This window comes from Oncorhynchus tshawytscha, unplaced genomic scaffold (assembly GCF_018296145.1).
Source record: "Oncorhynchus tshawytscha isolate Ot180627B unplaced genomic scaffold, Otsh_v2.0 Un_contig_10153_pilon_pilon, whole genome shotgun sequence".
Classification (NCBI taxonomy): domain Eukaryota; kingdom Metazoa; phylum Chordata; class Actinopteri; order Salmoniformes; family Salmonidae; genus Oncorhynchus; species Oncorhynchus tshawytscha.
Window position 1 is genome coordinate 25875 of NW_024608568.1, and position 21353 is coordinate 47227.

The following is a 21353-nucleotide window of genomic DNA, read 5'->3' on the forward strand; positions in this document are numbered from 1 at the left end:
TAGTGCCTGTCCCAAATGGCTCATTAATGCATATGGGCATATTGAAAGATATTGTCAGTAATGATGTAATGTTGTAAATGTTATGTTGTGATATTGTTTAAAACCGTGTTGCAATGTATATCCTTTAGTATGTTTAGTTCATGGAAAATGTAGGTTTGTATTGTTAATTTATTAATTAATTAGGGTTAATTGTTCTGAGGGGAGGGGCTAGCCCTACAAAAGGAGCCTCTCTCCAGTCTCTAAGGGGGATTTTTTGGATTGAGCTGTGGATGGGGCAGCATTGTTGTTAAGCTGTCCCATAAGGTAGACGTTGATGGCAGTACTGTTATTTTCTGTTCCGGAATCACTTGTAAATAAAGACCTTTGCACAGAAGAACTTTTGCGGTTCCGCCATCTTTTTATTTTTATAGAGGTTAGGTTATCCAGTTTAGCCATCTGGCCTACTCTACGTGACATATGGTGGCAGTGGTGGGATGGCGTACCGCAAATCAGTGAATTCCAACAAGAGAGGTAAAGGAATGCGTACAGGATTGCATTCCCAGCAACAGCATCAACTGTCAGAAAAGGTACCTGAAGTTGAACCGGGGTGGAATACCATGGAATCGTCTGGTGAAGAAGAGGTCAAGTATGAGAAACTAGGAGCCCGACCGCGGGGCCAAAGACAACCAGAACTGGGTGAGCTGCTGACTGAAGGAGCAGTTGGGGGACCAGAACCACACCCAACCATGGTAACCCTTTTTCAGCAACTTTTCACCTGCCTTGAGAGGAGGGACGAAGACCTCAAGCAGGAGTTACGTGGCCTACGCCAATCTATCCTCACAGCTCCCCACCAGGCGGAACTCGTCAGTGAGAGCCCAAGATTGGGTCTTCCAACACCAGGACGACAAAGGCTCGATGCAGCAGGGACTTCAACTCCACAGCAGGCACCCCAAGCAGTAATGAGGCCAGCACCAGGAGACCAGTCCAGCAGTGTTAACGTCCATCTTCCAGCATTCCTGAGGAAGGAGCCAAAGATGCCCTCATACCAGCAGGGGAGGACATTGAAAACTACCTGCTGAGGTTTGAGCGCATGGCTAAGACGTGGCAGTGGCCTGAGGTAGAGTGGGCCTGCAGGCTTGTCCCATTGCTCACGGGCAAGGCCTTAGAGGCTTACACAGCAATGGATGAGGGGCTGGCCAATGTCTACAAGGGCTTGAAGGAAGCGCTGCTGGTGAAGTTTGACATCTCACCGGAAACCTACCGTCAACGCTTCAGAGCTGCATCAACGCCATCGGGTGAGTCGCCGACAGAGACGTACCACCGCCTCAAGGGTCTCTACCGACGATGGGTTCGACCGGGGGAGAAGACACAGGACGAAATCGGGGAGGTCATCATCCTCGAGCAACTTCTACAAGTTCTACCACATGACATTCGAACCTGGGTCCGAGAGCACGAGCCCAAGGACGGGCTTATGGCGGTCAAGCTTGCACTGCAGTATCTTAATGCACGTAAAGGGGGCCCACCACAACCTGCAGCACCCGCTCCAAGGAGTCTCAGAGACACAAGGGACATCAGAAACGCCAGAGATGGTGGAGGTAACTCTGGGGGTTATGTGTCTGGGAGGGAGGTAAGGGATCATGCAGTTCGCTCTGATGGGAGGGGTCTGACCTGTTTTTACTGCCGGCAGCAGGGGCACAAAGCTTCAATGTGTCCGCTACGTAAATCCAAGCTCTCAGGTTACTGTTATGTACCCAGAGAGGGGGATGGTGTTCAGAATAGACAGACTCGGGAAGGGTCATGCTTGGTACCTGTAAAAGTGAATGGTAAAAGTCTTACTGCAATGATTGACACCGGCAGTTCCCTGTCATTGATCAGAAAAGGTAGGGATGAGGTGGCCGAGTGGTTAAGGCGATGGACTGCTAATCCATTGTGTTCTGCATGCATGGGTTCGAATCCCATCCTCATCGTGTAACAATTTAAATTCTCAAGCATTTCGCTACACTCGCATTAACATCTGCTAACCATGTGTATGTGACAAATAAAATTTGATTTGTAATGTACCTGTTAATGACATTGATTATGGTCATCAGACACTGATCCAATGTGTCCATGGTGACCAGTCACAGCAGCCCACAGCTGAGCTCACAGTTGAGATTCAGGGTCAGAAATACCTCCTCAAAGTTGGGGTAATGGAGAAGCTACCTTTTGAGATGATTTTGGGGAGGGATGTGCCTGTACTCTCTGATCTGTTGGGAAGTGTGGGGGGTCAGCTATATGAGCAGTCGGTTTGCCAGTCTGATGTTCAGATGGCATGTTCAGTTGTCACTCGTGCCCAGGCCAAAGCTGGTTTACAACCTCTGCCTGACTTGTGTGATAGTCTGTGCGAGGGGGGAACCAAAGGGCCCAGAAAGTCACGTCGCCAGCGGCGTCTTGAGAAGTATGTGGGAACCCCTGTACCTGTTGCTGATGTGTCTGGGTTAGAGGTGCAATGGGATGTTCCACAAAATTTTGCTACACTGCAGAAGTCTGACGCAACCTTGAAATGTTTGTTTGACAAGGCCTTAGCTGGGGACAGTCAATCTTTATGTGGGGGGATTTACACAGTAGACAACCACATACTCTACCTTGGGTCAGAGGCAGATAGCAGGAAGTTGGTGGTGCCATCTACCTGTAGACCACTTGTTCTCAAACTTGCACATACAGTTCCATGGGCAGGCCATCTAGGGCAACATAAGACCTATCTTAGGCTAGGGTCCCGTTTCTTTTGGCCCTCCATGTATACTGATGTACAAAAATACTGCAAATCATGCCCCACGTGCCAGAAAACCAGTGCTGTCCGTAGGTCTGAACGGGCTCCTCTATGTTCACTGCCAGTTATCTCTACCCCATTCAAGAGAATTGCAATGGACATTGTTGGACCCTTGGAGAAGAGTAGTGCAGGTTACAAGTATATATTGGTGATCTGTGACTATGCCACCCGGTTCCCAGAAGCCTTCCCACTCCGTTCCATAACCACTCCAAAGATAATCAGTGCTCTTGTTCAGCTCTTCTCTCGTGTAGGAATCCCAGATGAAATCCTGACGGACCAAGGGACAAACTTCACCTCGCGACTGATGGTTCAACTCCACCGACAGCTGGGCATTAAAGGCTTGAGGACTACTCCCTACCATCCCCAAACGGATGGGCTCGTAGAGAGATTCAATCAAACGCTCAAGAACATGCTGAGGAAGTTTGTGGCTGACACTGGTAAAGACTGGGATAAGTGGTTACCCTTTCTGCTTTTTGCTTACAGGGAGGTGCCTCAGGCATCGACAGGTTTCTCGCCATTCGAACTCCTCTATGGATGGCAAGTGCAAGGACCACTGGATCTGCTGAAGAAGTGCTGGGAAGGTTCCCCAGTAGCTACCTCAGGACAGGGGATTGTCCAGTATGTCCTCCAGATGCGAGACAGGTTGGAACGGTACCGAGAGGAAGCTAGAGCAAACCTTCAGCAAGCCCAGAAGGCCCAGAAGAGAGGCTATGACCAGCACGTTCGCCACAGAGAGTTTGAGGCAGGACAGAAAGTCCTGCTCCTCCTTCCCTCGTCTACCAGCAAGCTCCTTGCGCAATGGCAAGGACCGTACCTAATCGGGAGGAAGATGGGCCCAGTGACCTACGAGGTGCTGGACCCGGACAAGGGTAAGAAGAAGCAAACCTACCATGTGAACCTTCTCAAGGCCTGGGAGGAGAAAGAGGAACTCTCCAAAGGAAAGTCCTTTCTGGTCCGCAGAGTAGAAGAGGATGAGTCGGAGGGAGTCACAGAGGCATGGAAAGAACGAGCAGAAGTCATACTGGCTCACCTGGAAGAAGACAAGCAAGATGAGCTGAAGCAGCTGTTTGGCAAGTATCCAGCCCTCTTCAGTCAGAGACCAGGAAGAACCAAAGTCCTGGAACACGTCATTCGTTTGAAACCTGGCCAGAACCCTGTCCGCCAGCATCCTTACCGTGTGCCTGAGAGGCTGGTGGTAGCCCTCAAGGAAGAGGTCCACACCATGATAGAGATGGATGTTGTCGAGCCATCTTCAAGTGAATGGAGCAGCCCTATTGTCATTGTCCCAAAGAAGGATGGCTCTTTGCGCGTCTGCATGGACTTCCGTAAGGTGAATGCCATCTCCCAGTTTGATGCCTATCCCATGCCCCGCATTGACGACTTACTGGAGAGAATAGGTAGAGCTCATTACATCACCACATTGGATCTCTGCAAAGGGTACTGGCAGGTGCCCCTGGATGAACAATCCAAGGCCTACACTGCATTCCGGACGCCAATGGGCCTGTTCCAGTTCAAGGTCATGCCGTTTGGCCTTCATGGGGCCCCTGCGACTTTCCAGAGGCTGATGGACAAGGTCCTCCAGGACTGTGACGATTACTGTGCTGCTTACTTGGACGACGTGGTGATCTACAGCCACTCCTGGGAGGAGCACATACAGCATCTTAGCAGCGTCCTGGGGAAGATCCATGAAGCAGGCCTCACGCTTAACCTCCTGAAGTGTGAGTGGGCGAAACAGGAGACAAAGTACCTGGGTTACCAGCTGGGTAAGGGTGAAGTTCGGCCTCAGGTGGAGAAAGTGGAGTCCATCAGGAATAGCCCTCAACCCAGAACCAAGACACAGGTGAAGTCCTTCCTAGGTCTGGCAGGGTGGTACCGGAGATTCATTCCACAGTTTTCGACCATCGCTGGCCCCTCTGACCAACCTCACTTCGAAGGGGGCCAGCAACCCTGTGAAGTGGACTGAGGAGTGTGAGGAAGCCTTCATGACACTGAAAAAACGACTGTGCTCATTCCCTGTTCTCCAGACCCCTGATTTTAAGAAGAGATTTCTTGTGCAGGTGGACGCTTCGGCTGTAGGAATTGGAGCTGTACTGGCCCAAGGGGAGCCAAGAGAGGAGCTTCCTGTGCTGTACCTGAGTCGGAAGCTGTTGCCCAGGGAAACCAGGTATTCTACAATCGAAAAGGAGTGCCTGGCTATAAAGTGGGCCCTAGATAGCCTCCGTTACTACCTTCTTGGGAGGGAATTTGACCTGCACACGGACCACAGAGCACTGACCTGGATCCAGACCATGAAGGACCGGAATTCTCGTGTGACCAGGTGGTATCTGGAGCTCCAGCCCTTCAGGTTCTGTGTCCGTCACAAGGCAGGAAAAGAGAACGTTACTGCGGACTACCTATCAAGGCTCCCGAACATGGTCGCTTCAGGAGAGGAGGAAGGTAATGTGACGTAGAAGTCCGTCACTGGCCGCGGGCAGCATTTGGTTCTTTAACGCACACACATATTCATCACTCCTCCCCGCGCCATTATACCATAAGTTAACAATGTGGGTCGTTAACAATGTGGGTTCTATACTATAGTATCTACGACTAACCCCTGTTCTATAATATCTACTACTAACCCCTGTTCTATAGTATCTACGACTAACCCCTGTTCTATAATATATACTACTAACCCCTGTTCTATAGTATCTACTACTAACCCCTGTTCTATAGTATCTACTACTAACCCCTGTTCTATAGTATCTACTACCAACCCCTGTTCTATAGTATCTACTACCAACCCTGTTCTGTTCTATAGTATCTACTACTAACCCCTGTTCTATAGTATCTACTACCAACCCCTGTTCTATAGTATCTACTACTAACCCCTGTTCTATAGTATCTACTACTAACCCCTGTTCTATAGTATCTACTACTAACCCCTGTTCTATAGTATCTACTACTAACCCCTGTTCTATAGTATCTACTACTAACCCCTGTTCTATAGTATCTACTACTAACCCCTGTTCTATAGTATCTACTATTAACCCCTGTTCTATAGTATCTACTCCTAACCCATGTTCTATACTATAGCACTATCTACTACTAACCCCTGTTCTATATTATCTACTACTAACCCCTGTTCTATACTATAGCAGTATCTACTACCAACCCCTGGTCTATAGTATCTACTACTAACCCCTGTTCTATACTATAGCAGTATCTACTACCAACCCCTGTTCTATAGTATCTACTACTAACCCCTTTTTCTATAGTATCTACTACTAACCACTTTTTCTATAGTATCTACTACTAACCCCTGTTCTATAGTATCTACTACTAACCCCTGTTCTATAGTATCTACTACTAACCCCTGTTCTATAGTATCTACTACTAACTCCTGTTCTATAGTATCTGCTACTAACCCCTGTTCTATAGTATCTGCTACTAACCCCTGTTCTAATGTATCTGCTACTAACCCCTGTTCTATAGTATCTACTACTAACCCCTGTTCTATACTATAGCACTTCTCATTCTGGTGGTAGAGTCTTATCTCAGCAGGAGCAGCAGGGGAGGACGGGATTACACTTCCCCCTTGGCTACACACACACACGCACACACACACACAAACGTATCCTCTCCTCTCAGCACTCTCTGTCCTCCACCACCAAACCATGTCCCTCTGTAGATGGCAACATCCTCCCGTGTTCCCATTCGCCAAACACAGCTTCCTGTCTGATGCACCATGTTCCCTATATAGTGCACTACTTCTGGCCAACACCTTATGGGAGTAATGCACTATTTAGGGAAGAGACCGCCATTTGTAATGCACTATTTAAGGGAAAGATGCTCGCATTTGTAGTGCACTTTTTAGGGAAGAGGCCACCATTTGTAGTGCACTATTTAGGGAAGAGGCCGCCATTTGTAGTGCACTATTTAGGGAAGATGCCGCCATTTGTAGTGCACTATTTAGGGAAGAGGCCGCCATTTGTAGTGCACTATTTAGGGAAAAGAGTGCACTGCCATTTGTAGTGCACTATTTAGGGAAGAGGCCGCCATTTGTAGTGCACTATTTAGGGAAGAGGCTGCCATTTGTAGTGCACTATTTAGGAAGAGGTTGCCATTTGTAGTGCACTATTTAGGGAAGAGGTTGCCATTTGTAGTGCACTATTTAGGGAAGAGGCCGCCATTTGTAGTGCACTATTTAGGGAAGAGGTTGCCATTTGTAGTGCACTATTTAGGGAAGAGGTTGCCATTTGTAGTGCACTATTTAGGGAAGAGGTTGCCATTTGTAGTGCACTATTTAGGGAAGAAGGGTTGCCATTTGTAGTGCACTATTTAGGGAAGAGGTTGCCATTTGTAGTGCACTATTTAGGGAAGAGGTTGCCATTTGTAGTTATTTAGGTTGCCATTTGTAGTGCACTATTTAGGGAAGAGGTTGCCATTTGTAGTGCACTATTTAGGGAAGAGGTTGCCATTTGTAGTGAACTGCCATTTTTATTTAGGGAAGAGGCTGCCATTTGTAGTGCACTATTTAGGGAAGAGGTTGCCATTTGTAGTGCACTATTTAGGGAAGAGGTTGCCATTTGTAGTGCACTATTTAGGGAAGAGGCTGCCATTTGTAGTGCACTATTTAGGGAAGAGGTTGCCATTTGTAGTGCACTATTTAGGGAAGAGGTTGCCATTTGTAGTGCACTATTTAGGGAAGAGGTTGCCATTTGTAGTGCACTATTTAGGGAAGAGGCTGCCATTTGTAGTGCACTATTTAGGGAAGAGGTTGCCATTTGTAGTGCACTATTTAGGGAAGAGGTTGCCATTTGTAGTGCACTATTTAGGGAAGGCTGCCATTTGTAGTGCACTATTTTTGCCATTTGTAGTGATTTAGGGAAGGTTGCCATTTGTAGTGCACTATTTAGGGAAGAGGTTGCCATTTGTAGGCACTATTTAGGGAAGATGCTGCCATTTGTAGTGCACTATTTAGGGAAGAGGTTGCCATTTGTAGTGCACTATTTAGGGAAGAGGTTGCCATTTGTAGTGCACTATTTAGGGAAGAGGTTGCCATTTGTAGTGCACTATTTAGGGAAGAGGCTGCCATTTGTAGTGCACTATTTAGGGAAGAGGCTGCCATTTGTAGTGCACTATTTAGGGAAAGATGCAGCCTGAGTCATTACCTCAGAGTCTGAGGTGTCTTCCGTCGCTGCTGCTGGTATCACCCATCTCTCACACACACAGTATTCTCTCTTTTAACTAAATTAACAGGGTGTGAACGATTCCTCTACATTACCAGGGTGTGAACGATTCATCTAAATTACCAGGGTGTGAATGATTCATCTAAATTACCAGGGTGTGAATGATTCATCTAAATTACCAGGGTGTGAATGATTCATCTAAATTACCAGGGTGTGAATGATTCATCTACATTACCAGGGTGTGAACGATTCATCTACATTACCAGGGTGTGAACGATTCATCTAAATTACCAGGGTGTGAACGATTCATCTACAAAGCGGGAACGCAGCCACTTATTGATTTACAAACAGAGTATCACAGTATCATTTCCTTCAGATCAGCACTGCTGTGCTCTCTGTTTGTGTTCCGAATGGTACCCTACTCCCTATTTCACAGTATGTTTGTGTTCCGAATAGTAACCTACTCCCTATTTCACAGTATGTATGTGTTCCGAATGGTACCCTACTCCCTATTTCACAGTATGTTTGTGTTCCGAATGGTACCCTACTCCCTATTTCACAGTATGTTTGTGTTCCAAATGGTACCCTACTCCCTATTTCACAGTATGTTTGTGTTCCGAATGGTACCCTACTCCCTATTTCACAGTATGTATGTGTTCCGAATGGTACCCTACTCCCTATTTCACAGTATCTGTGTGTTCTGAATGGTACCCTACTCTCTATTTCATAGTATGTTTGTGTTCCGAATGGTACCCTACTCCCTATTTCACAGTATGTTTGTGTTCTGAATGATACACAGAGATGGCCGCCTCGCTTCGCGTTCCTAGGAAACTGTGCAGTTTTTTTGTTATTTTACATGTTATTTCTTACATTAGTACCCCGGGTCATCTTAGGTTTCATTACATACAGTCGAGAAGAACTACTGAATATAAGAGCAGCGTCAACTCACCATCAGTACGACCAAGAATATGACTTTCGCGAAGCGGATCCTGTGTTCTGCCTTTCAACCAGGACAAGGGAATGGATCCCAGCCGGCGACCCAAAAAAACGACTTCGTAAAAGAGGGAAACATAGCGGTCTTCTGGTCAGACTCCGGAAACGGGCACATCGTGCACCACTCCCCAGTATACTTCTCGCCAATATCCAGTCTCTTGACAACAAGGTTGATGAAATCCGAGCAAGGGTAGCATTCCAGAGGGACATCAGAGACTGTAACGTTCTTTGCTTCACGGAAACATGGCTCACTGGAGAGACGCTATCGGAGTCGGTGCAGCCAGCTGGTTTCTCCACGCATCGCGCCGACAGAAACAAACATGGCTCACTGGAGAGACGCTATCGGAGTCGGTGCAGCCAGCTGGTTTCTCCACGCATCGCGCCGACAGGAACAAACATGGTAAGAAGAGGGGCGGGGGCGTATGTCTTATGGCTAACGTGACGTGGTGTGGTCACAAAAGCATACAGGAACTCAAGTCCTTCTGTTCACCTGATTTAGAATTCCTCACAATCAAATGTCGACCGCATTATCTACCAAGGGAATTCTCTTCGATTATAATCACAGCCGTATATATTCCCCCCCAAGCAGACACATCGATGGCTCTGAACAAACTTTATTTGACTCTTTGCAAACTGGAATCCATACATCCTGAGGCTGCATTCATTGTAGCTGGGGATTTTAACAAGGCTAATCTGAAAACAAGACTCCCTAAATTGTATTAGCATATCGATTGCGCAACCAGGGCTGGCAAAACCTTGGATCACTGCTATTCTAACTTCCGCGACGCATATAAGGCCCTGCCCCGCCCAACTTACGGAAAAGCTGACCACGACTCCATTTTGTTGATCCCTGCCTACAGACAGAAACTAAAACAAGAAGCTCCCGCGCTGAGGTCTGTCCAACGCTGGTCCGACCAATCTGATTCCACACGCCAAGACTGCTTCCATCACGTGGTCTGGGATATGTTTCGTATTGCGTCAGACAACAACATTGACGAATACGCTGATTCGGTGAGCGAGTTCATTAGAACGTGCGTTGAAGATGTCGTTCCCATAGCAACAATTAAAACATTCCCTAACCAGAAACCGTGGATTGATGGCAGCATTCGTGTGAAACTGAAAGCGCGAACCACTGCTTTTAATCAGGGCAAGGTGACCGGAAACATGACCGAATACAAACAGTGCAGCTATTCCCTCCGCAAGGCAATCAAACAAGCTAAGCGTCAGTACAGAGACAAAGTAGAATCTCAATTCAACGGCTCAGACACAAGAGCTATGTGGCAGGGTCTACAGTCAGTCATGGATTACAAAAAGAAAACCAGCCCCGTCACGGACCAGGATGTCTTGCTCCCAGACAGACTAAATAACTTTTTTACCCGCTTTGAGGACAATACAGTGCCACTGACACGGCCTGCAACCAAAACATGCGGCCTCTCCTTCACTGCAGCCGAGGTGAGTAAAACATTTAAACGTGTTAACCCTCGCAAGGCTGCAGGCCCAGATGGCATCCCCAGCCGCGCCCTCAGAGCATGCGCAGACCAGCTGGCTGGTGTGTTTACGGACATATTCAATCAATCCCTATCCCAGTCTGCTGTTCACACATGCTTCAAGAGGGCCACCATTGTTCCTGTTCCCAAGAAAGCTAAGGTAACTGAGCTAAACGACTACTGTAGCACTCACTTCCGTCATCATGAAGTGCTTTGAGAGACTAGTCAAGGACCATATCACCTCCACCCTACCTGACACCCTAGACCCACTCCAATTTGCTTACTGCCCAAATAGGTCCACAGACGATGCAATCTCAACCACACTGCCCTAACCCATCTGGACAAGAGGAATACCTATGTGAGAATGCTGTTCATCGACTACAGCTCGGCATTTAACACCATAGTACCCTCCAAGCTCGTCATCAAGCTCGAGACCCTGGGTCTCGACCCCGCCCTGTGCAACTAGGTACTGGACTTCCTGACGGGCCGCCCCCAGGTGGTGAGGGTAGGCAACAACATCTCCACCCCGCTGATCCTCAACACTGGGGCCCCACAAGGGTGCGTTCTGAGCCCTCTCCTGTACTCCCTGTTCACCCACGACTGCGTGGCCACGCACGCCTCCAACTCAATCATCAAGTTTGTGGACGACACAACAGTGGTAGGCTTGATTACCAACAACGACGAGACGGCCTACAGGGAGGAGGTGAGGGCCCTCGGAGTGCGGTGTCAGGAAAATAACCTCACACTCAACGTCAACAAAACTAAGGAGATGATTGTGGACTTCAGGAAACAGCAGATGGAACACCCCTATCCACATCGATGGAACAGTAGTGGAGATGGTAGCAAGTTGGCTGAAGAAATTCGGCTTGTCACCAAAAGCACTCACAAACTTCTACAGATGCACAATCGAGAGCATCCTGGCGGGCTGTATCACCGCCTGGTACGGCAACTGCTCCGCCCACAACCATAAGGCTCTCCAGAGGGTAATGAGGTCTGCACAACGCATCACCGGGGGCAAACTACCTGCCCTCTAGGACACCTACACCACCCGATGTTACAGGAAGGCCATAAAGATCATCAAGGACAACAACCACCCGAGCCACTGCCTGTTCACCCCGCTATCATCCAGAAGGCGAGGTCAGTACAGGTGCATCGAAGCTGGGACCGAGAGACTGAAAAACAGCTTCTATCTCAAGGCCATCAGACTGTTAAACAGCCACCACTAACATTGAGTGGCTGCTGCCAACACACTGACTCAACTCCAGCCACTTTAATAATGGGAATTGATGGGAAATGATGTAAAATATATCACTAGCCACTTTAAACAATGCTACCTAATATAATGTTACTTACCCTACATTATTCATCTCATATGTATACGTATATACTGTACTCTATATCATCTACTGCAACCTTATGTAATACATGTATCACTAGCCACTTTAACTATGCCACTTTGTTTACATACTCATCTCATATGTATATACTGCACTCGATACCATCTACTGTATCTTGCCTAAGCTGCTCTGTACCATCACTCATTCATATATCTTTATGTACATATTCTTTATCCCCTTACACTTGTGTGTATAAGACAGTAGTTTTGGAATCGTTAGTTAGATTACTTGTTGGTTATTACTGCATTGTCGGAACTAGAAGCACAAGCTACACTCGCATTAACATCTGCTAACCATGTGTATGTGACAAATGAAATTTGATTTGATACCCTACCCCCTTTTTCGTGGTATCCAAGTGCTACGATCTAGTCTCATCGCTACAACTCCCGTACGGGCTTGGGAGAGACGAAGGTCGAAAGTCCTCCGATACACAACACAACCAAGCCGCACTGCTTCTTAACACAGCGCGCATCTAACCCGGAAGCCAGCCGCACCAATGTGTCGGAGGAAACACCGTACACCTGGCAACCTAGCGTGCACTGCGCCTGGCCCGCCACAGAAGTCGCTGGTGCGCGATGAGACAAGGATATCCCTACCGGCCAAGCCCTCGCTAACCCTGACGACGCTAGGCCAATTGTGCGTCGCCCCACAGACCTCCCGGTGGCGGTCGGTTGCGACAGAGCCTGGGCGCGAACCCAGAGTCTCTGGTGGCACAGCGCCCTTAACCACTGCTCCACCCGGGAGGCCCGTAATGACCCCCCCCTCCCCTCCACTCTCCTCATTCTCCAGGTAATGAACCCCCCTCTCCTCTGTCTCCAGGTAATGACCCCCCCCCCTCCTCCACTCTCCTCTGTCTCAGGTAATGATCCCCCTCCCTCTGTCTCCAGGTCCCCCTCTCCTCTGTCTCCAGGTAATGACCCCCCCTCCCCCTTTCCCTCTCCTCTGTCTCTGTCTCCAGGTAATGACCCCCTCTCCTCTGTCTCCAGGTAATGACCCCCCCCCCTCTGTCTCCACTCTCCTCTTCTCAGGTAATGACCCCCATCTCCTCTTTCTCTAGGTAATGACCCCCCCCTCTCCTCTGTCTCCAGGTAATGACCCCCCCCCCCATCTCCTCTGTCTCCAGGTAATGACCCCCCATCTCCTCTGTCTCCAGGTAATGACCCCCCCTCCCTCCATCTCCTCTGTCTCCAGGTAATGACCCCCCTTCTCCTCCACTCTCCTCTGTCTCCAGTTAATGACCTCCTCCACTCTCCTCTGTCTCCAGGTAATGACCCCCCCCTCTGTCTCCACTCTCCTCTGTCTCCTGGTAATGACCCCCCCCTCCTCCTCCACTCTCCTCTGTCTCCTCCAGGTAATGACCCCCCTCCTCTGTCTCCCCCCTCTCCTCCACTCTCCTCTGTCTCCAGGTAATGACCCCCCCCCCCCCTCTCCTCTGTCTCCAGGTAATGACCCCCCCTCCTCCACTCTCCTCTGTCTCCAGGTAATGACCCCCCTTCCCCCCACTCTCCTCTGTCTCCAGGTAATGACCCCCCTCTCCTCTGTCTCCAGGTAATGACCCCCCCCCTCCTCCACTCTCCTCTGTCTCCAGGTAATGACCCCCCCTCTCCTCCCTCTCCTCTGTCTCCTGGTAATGACCCCCCTTCTCCTCCATCTCCTCTGTCTCCTGGTAATGACCCCCCCCTCTCCTCCACTCTCCTCTGTCTCCTGGTAATGACCCCCCCCCCCTTCTCCTCCACTCTCCTCTGTCTCCTGGTAATGACCCCCTCTCCTCCACTCCTCTGTCTCCAGGTAATGACCCCCCCCCCTCCACTCTCCTCTGTCTCCAGGTAATGACCCCCCCCATCTCCTCTGTCTCCCTCCTCTACTCTCCTCCACTCTCCTCTGTCTCCAGGTAATGACCCCCCCCCCTCTCTCCTCTACCCCCCTCTCCTCTGTCTCCACCCCCCCCTCTCTCCTCTGTCTCCAGTCTAATGACCCCCCTCCTCTGTCTCCAGGTAATGACCCCCCCCCCTCTGTCTCCAGGTAATGACCCCCCCTCTCTCCTCTACTCTCCTCCACTCTCCTCTGTCTCCAGGTAATGACCCCCTTCTCCTCCACTCTCCTCTGTATCCAGGTAATGACCCCTCCCCCAGCAGTCCTGTAGTTTAGCATCTGCTTCATCTGACCATTTTTTATAGACCGAGTCACTGGTGCTTCCTGCTTTAATTCTTGCTTGTAAGCAGGAATCAGGAGGATATAGTTGTGTTCGGATTTACCAAATGGAGAGCGAGGGAGAGCTTTGTACGTGTCTCTGTGTGTGGAGTAAAGTTGATCTAGATTTTTTCTCCCCTCTGGTTGCACATTTAACATGTTGATAGAAATTAGGATCTGTGTAATCTGAAGGAAATATGTGTCTCTAATATGGCCATATATTGTGCAGGAGGTTAGGAAGTGCAGCTCAGTTTCCACCTCATTTTGTGGGCAGTGTGCACATAGCCTGTCTTCTCTTGAGAGCCATGTCTGCCTACGGCGGCCTTTCTCAATAGCAAGGCTATGCTCGCTGAGTCTGTACATAGTCAAAGCTTTCCTTAAGTTTGGGTCAGTCACAGTGGTCAGGTATTCTGTCTCTGTGTACTCTCTGTTTAGGGCCAGTCACAGTGGTCAGGTATTCTGTCTCTGTGTACTCTCTGTTTAGGGTCAGTCACAGTGGTCAGGTATTCTGTCTCTGTGTACTCTCTGTTTAGGGTCAGTCACAGTGGTCAGGTATTCTGTCTCTGTGTACTCTCTGTTTAGGGTCAGTCACAGTGGTCAGGTATTCTGTCTCTGTGTGCTCTCTGTTTAGGGCCAGTCACAGTGGTCAGGTATTCTGTCTCTGTGTACTCTCTGTTTAGGGCCAGTCACAGTGGTCAGGTATTCTGTCTCTGTGTACTCTCTGTTTAGGGTTTAGTGGTCAGGTATTCTGTCTCTGTGTACTCTCTGTTTCAGTCACAGTGGTCAGGTATTCTGTCTCTGTGTACTCTCTGTTTAGGGTCAGTCACAGTGGTCAGGTATTCTGTCTCTGTGTACTCTCTGTTTAGGGTCAGTCACAGTGGTCAGGTATTCTGTCTCTGTGTACTCTCTGTTTAGGGCCAGTCACAGTGGTCAGGTATTCTGTCTCTGTGTACTCTCTGTTTAGGGTCAGTCACAGTGGTCAGGTATTCTGTCTCTGTGTACTCTCTCAGTCTGTTTAGGGCCAGTCACAGTGGTCAGGTATTCTGTCTCTGTGTACTCTCTGTTTAGGGCCAAATAACATTCTATTCTGTCTTTGCTCTGTTTTTCAGTAAATTCTTTCCAATACTCTCTGTTTCAAATAATTATCTTTCCAATTGTCAAGTAATTATCTTTTAGTTTTCTCATGATTTGGTTAGATCTAATTGTGTGTTGCTGTCCAATACCAGCTTGCTTAGGGGGCTCTTCTCCAGGTTAATTTCTCTGTAGGTCTCTCTCTCTTCCCCCTGACTCTTTCTCTCTGTCTGTGCTCTGTGTGTCAAGTAATGGACAATGTAGGTTACTAACGGCAAGCAATTGACAAGTCCATCACGGCGAAACGACCGGGCTAGTGGCAGACAGAGCAGAGGACAACGACCGGGCTAGAGGCAGACAGAGCAGAGGACAACGACCGGGCTAGAGGCAGACAGAGCAGAGGACAACGACCGGGCTAGAGGCAGACAGAGCAGAGGACAGACCGGGCTAGAGGCAGACAGAGCAGAGGACAACGACCGGGCTAGAGGCAGACAGAGCAGAGGACAACGACCGGGCTAGAGGCAGACAGAGCAGAGGACAACGACCGGGCTAGAGGCAGACAGAGCAGAGGACAACGACCGGGCTAGAGGCAGACAGAGCAGAGGACAACGACCGGGCTAGCGGCAGACAGAGCAGAGGACAACGACCGGGCTAGCGGCAGACGGAGCAGAGGACAACGACCGGGCTAGCGGCAGACGGATCAGAGGACAACGACCGGGCTAGCGGGCAGACAGATCAGAGGACAAGATCAGAGGACCGGGCTAGAGGCAGACAGATCAGAGGACAACGACCGGGCTAGAGGCAGACAGATCAGAGGACAACGACCGGGCTAGCGGCAGACAGAGCAGAGGACCGGAGTGACAGTTGCAGTCATTGGCAGCACGTGAATAAGGTCCACCTTCTACCCCTCACACTGTTTCTCCCTCTACCGCTCGCTCGCGTTCCCATTCTCTCTCTCGCTCTCTCTGTATCTCTCTCTCTTTCCTCGTCCTCTCATTCTCAGTGTAATCAGTTTCCCTCTGCGGAGAAAGACCAAGAGAAAGCAAGCAGGACACTTTTTTTACAGCTTGTTTGTGCCTCTGATCTGACCACAATGAAATCCTGGCAGCTGACTGGAGTGGTGGGAGATGTCCTTCAGGTAGGAACACTTGCAGTGAAACAGAGAAACGGGAATGAGTGTAGCGAGGTAGAGGAGGAGAGGAATTTAACATGCAAACATGGAATGCTTTCAGTGCAGCAGTGTGGCTGTTTTCAGCATGGACTGATCACCCATCTCACTCTCGGTCTCTCGCTGTTTCTCTGTCTCTCTGTCTCTCTCTCTCTCCATCTGTCTCTCTCTCTCATGCTCGGTCTCTCTCTCTCATGCTCCGTCTCCGTCTCTCGCTCTTTCTCTCTCTCTCTCTGTCTCGCTGTTTCTCTGTCTCTCTCTCTGTCTCGCTGTTTCTCTGTCTCTCTCTCTGTCTCTCGCTGTTTCTCTGTCTCTCTCTCTGTCTCTCGCTGTTTCTCTGTCTCTCTCTGTCTCTCGCTGTTTCTCTGTCTCTCTCTCTCTCTCTCTCTCATGCTCTCTCTCTCTCTCTCTCTCATTGCTCTCTCTCTCTCTCTCTCATCTCTCTCTCTCTCTCTCTCTGTCTCTCTCTCTCTCATGCTCTCTCTCTCTGTCTCTCTCTCTCTCTCTCATGCTCTGTCTCTCTCTCATGCTCATGCTCTCTCTCTCTCTCTCTCTGTCTCTCTCTCTCTCTCTCTCTCATGCTCTGTCTCTCTCTCATGCTCTCTCTCTCTGTCTCTCTCTCTCATGCTCTGTCTCTCTCTCATCTCTCTCTCTCTCATGCTCTGTCTCTCTCTCTCTCTCTCTGTCTCTCTCTGTCTCACTCTTTCTCTGTCTCGCTCTGTCTCTCTCTTCCTCTTCCTCCTTATCCCACTGAAGGTATGTTTTATTTACAGTTATAATCTGTTTTGCTGTGTGTGTGTGTGTGTGTTTTGCCTGAAGAGCAGTAGCCTACCTGAACCAGTGATGGAATGACTGGGAAGATGAACTACTTTGACAGGTGTGGACTGTGTTCAGCTCAGCATTCTGACTCTCCTCTCCTGCTGCACGGTAAACGGTTAGACCTCGTTAAAATGTTGTTCCCCGGTGTCGCCCCATTCGTTTAGGCATGCGTTACCATCATCAGCTCTTCTTCCATTGATGAAATGACCTTTCCGTTGATAAATGGTGTTTTATCCTGAGTTGAAGAGGTGCACTATGGGAAGTAATGACTATTCTAACAGGAAGAGAGAGTTTAGTATCCAGCTGACAGGGGTCTAATAATAAAGTGTAGAGACCAGAGCTGGTCTTATGAAACACACTGATTAGACTCTATGAAGGATACTGCGTTAGATTAGGCTTTATTACTGGTGCTCCCGATATCACAACGCGAGTGGCCAATCAAAGCTCACCATAGCATCCAACCCCTACTGGATTGGCTGACAATGGCTGTTGATACACTACCTAGTTTGCTTGCTTGTTAGCACCCACCTGAGGGCGAGGTCAGCGTGGCTGGGCGGGAGGTCAGCGTGGCTGGGCGGGAGGTCAGCGTGGCTGGGCGGGAGGTCAGCGTGGCTGGGCGGGAGGTCAGCGTGGCTGGGCGGGAGGTCAGCGTGGCTGGGCGGGAGGTCAGCGTGGCAGTTTTATATTTCTGTAATGGTCCAAAACTAGTGGTTTACAAAACTAGTGGTTTACTAGCTGGTAGAACTAGTGGTTTACTAGCTGGTAGAACTAGTGGTTTACTAGCTGGTAGAACTAGTGGTTTACTAGCTGGTAGAACTAGTGGTTTACTAGCTGGTAGAACTAGTGGTTTACTAGCTGGTAGAACTAGTGGTTTACTAGCTGGTAGAACTAGTGGTTTACTAGCTGGTAGAACTAGTGGTTTACTAGCTGGTAGAACTAGTGGTTTACTAGCTGGTAGAACTAGTGGTTTACTAGCTGGTAGAACTAGTGGTTTACTAGCTGGTAGAACTAGCTGGTGGTTTACTAGCTGGTAGAACTAGTGGTTTACTAGCTGGTAGAACTAGTGGTTTACTAGCTGGTAGAACTAGTGGTTTACTAGCTGGTAGAACTAGTGGTTTACTAGCTCTAACAGCTGATACCAGATAACCTTTTGTTGTGTTTTCTGCTGTCCCCACAGATATTGGCATTAAGTCGGCCTATGCACATTGCTTCACCGTGTGTGTGTGTGTGTGTGTGTGTGCACCACAGGAACCCGTTGTACAGTATAATTTCCCCAATGATAGAATGAATCAACTACATCCGTCTTCAGTGGTGAAAAATTATATGGCAATTGAACCTTCTGTCACAGGACCACTTCTTCTCATGACCATCACTGTGTTGGTGTATTCAGACTGTGTTCGGTTATTGCACCAGTATGGATAGATATGGGTGTGTAGCATCCTTCACTGAGCCACCTCTGCTTCACTGACTAGACTGCTATCATCCCAAACTGCGTTCCTCTGTGTACACTTGGACCCTGAGTAGTTGATGGTCTTTATTGCTATCATCCCAAACTGCATTCCTCTGTGTACACTTGGACCCTGAGTAGTTGATGGTCTTTATTGCTATCATCCCAAACTGCGTTCCTCTGTGTACACTTGGACCCTGAGTAGTTGATGGTCTTTACTGCTATCATCCCAAACTGCGTTCCTCTGTGTACACTTGGACCCTGAGTAGTTGATGGTCTTTATTGCTATCATCCCAAACTGCGTTCCTCTGTTTACACTTGGACCCTGAGTAGTTGATGGTCTTTATTGCTATCATCCCAAACTGCGTTCCTCTGTGTACACTTGGACCCTGAGTAGTTGATGGTCTTTACTGCTATCATCCCAAACTGCGTTCCTCTGTGTACACTTGGACCCTGAGTAGTTGATGGTCTTTATTGCTATCATCCCAAACTGCATTCCTCTGTGTACACTTGGACCCTGAGTAGTTGGTCTTCATTGCTTGGCCTTCCTATCTCCAGGTTTCATAAACAAGTCATTTATTTCAGGTGTTTTCCAGACTGCTGCTACTCTGATCTTACTAGAGCATGTATGGAAGCTCCACTGTTTCCATGGAAACATAATCTAGAGCATGTCTGGAAGCTCCACTGTTCCCATGGAAACATAATCTAGAGCATGTCTGGAAGCTCCACTGTTCCCATGGAAACAGAATCTAGAGCATGTCTGGAAGCTCCACTGTTCCCATGGAAATATAATCTAGAGCATGTCTGGAAGCTCCACTGTTCCCATGGAAACAGAATCTAGAGCATGTCTGGAAGCTCCACTGTTCCCATGGAAATAGAATCTAGAGCATGTCTGGAAGCTCCACTGTTTCCATGGAAATAGAATCTAGAGCATGTCTGGAAGCTCCACTGTTCCCATGGAAATATAATCTAGAGCATGTCTGGAAGCTCCACTGTTCCCATGGAAATAGAATCTAGAGCATGTCTGGAAGCTCCACTGTTTCCATGGAAATAGAATCTAGAGCATGTCACTCCATGGAAATAGAACTAGAGCATGTCTGGAAGCTCCACTTCCCATGGAAATAGAATCTAGAGCATGTCTGGAAGCTCCACTGTTTCCATGGAAATAGAATCTAGAGCATGTCTGGAAGCTCCACTGTTCCCAACGCCAGGCTCGGGGTTATTATGTTATGATCAAGCTCTATTATAGCTCCCAGTCCATATCCACCTGATATATTCACCCTCCACCACACCCACAAATTAGGGAAATCAAACATTCCTGCCTATTGACCCCCATTGTAAAAGAACCAACTACGTTGTTGATTTTTTGTTGTTGTACAGAAATAACAAAACGTGTCTCAAAGCTGCTGTGTTGTCAATGTACCAGGTAAAAAATAAGTGACCTACGGTTCACAATGCTCCCACGGAGGGAAATAGAGCCTGCGAGAAGAGCCCTGTGGCTTCAGGCTATTCGGTGTGGGAGAGTGGGATATAAACACAGTGTCCAATTAGGCTACATGTAGTGTTTAATGTTCCGGTTGCTAGCTTGCTAACACTCACTCACGTGGCTGCTAGCTAACACTCACTCACGTGGCTGCTAGCTAACACTCACTCACGTGGCTGCTGGCTAACACTCACTCACGTGGCTGCTGGCTAACACTCACTCACGTGGCTGCTAGCTAACACTCAACAGCTAACACTCACTCACGTGGCTGCTGCTAACACTCACTCACGTGGCTGCTGGCCAACACTCACTCACGTGGCTGCTGCACGTGGCTAACACTCACTCGTGGCGTGGCTGCTGGCTAACACTCACTCACGTGGCTGCTGGCTAACACTCACTCACGTGGCTGCTGGCTAACACTCACTCACGTGGCTGCTGGCTAACACTCACTCACGTGGCACTCACTCACGTGGCTGCTGGCTAACACTCACTCACGTGGCTGCTGGCTAACACTCACTCACTCACTCACTCACGTGGCTGCTGGCTAACACTCACACTCACTCACGTGGCTGCTGGCTAACACTCACTCACGTGGCTGCTGGCTGCTAACACTCACTCACGTGGCTGCTGGCTAACACTCACTCACGTGGCTGCTGGCTAACACTCACTCACGTGGCTGCTGGCTAACACTCACTCACGTGGCTGCTAGCACACCATCATGAAAAGGGGCATGAGGAAAGCCCTACAATGTAAAACTACAATTTTTTTTGCTTAGTGAGAATGCTTGGGAGTAAAGTCATCTTTTCTTAAATGTGGTTTTGGACAGCACCTTCAGAAAGCATTTATACACCCCTTGACTTTTCCCACATTTTGTTGAGTTAAAGTAGGATTAAAATGGATTGAATTGTAATTTTGGGATTTGCCCAAAACATAATGCTTTGTATTGAAGACAAAAATGTTAATTTCATCGCCAATTTATTTTGTAGTATTACTACAGTGCCTTATTGCAAACAGGAAGCATGCTTTTGAATATCTTTATTCTGTACAGGCTTCCTTCTTTTCACTCTGTCATTTAGGTTAGTATTGTGGAGTAACTACAATGTTGTTGATCCATCCTCAGTGTTCTCCTATCACAGCCATTAAACTCTGTCATTTAGGTTAGTATTGTGGAGTAACTACAATGTTGTTGATCCATCCTCAGTGTTCTTTTATCACAGCCATTAAACTCTAACTGTTTTAAAATCACCTTTGACCTCATGGTGAAATCCCTGAGCGGTTTCCTTCCTCTCCGGCAACCAGGGGTGGAAAAAGAACCCAATCGTCATACTTGAGTAAAAGTAAA

At 48.5% G+C, this 21353-nt stretch overlaps 1 non-coding gene across 1 annotated transcript; it reads left to right on the top strand.

Annotated features, from left to right (window-relative positions):
- The first annotated feature begins 1864 nt into the window (after positions 1-1864).
- trnas-gcu lies at positions 1865-1946 on the top strand. Its single transcript has one exon. It is a non-coding gene; the product is annotated as a tRNA-Ser (tRNA).
- Positions 1947-21353: the final 19407 nt, after the last annotated feature.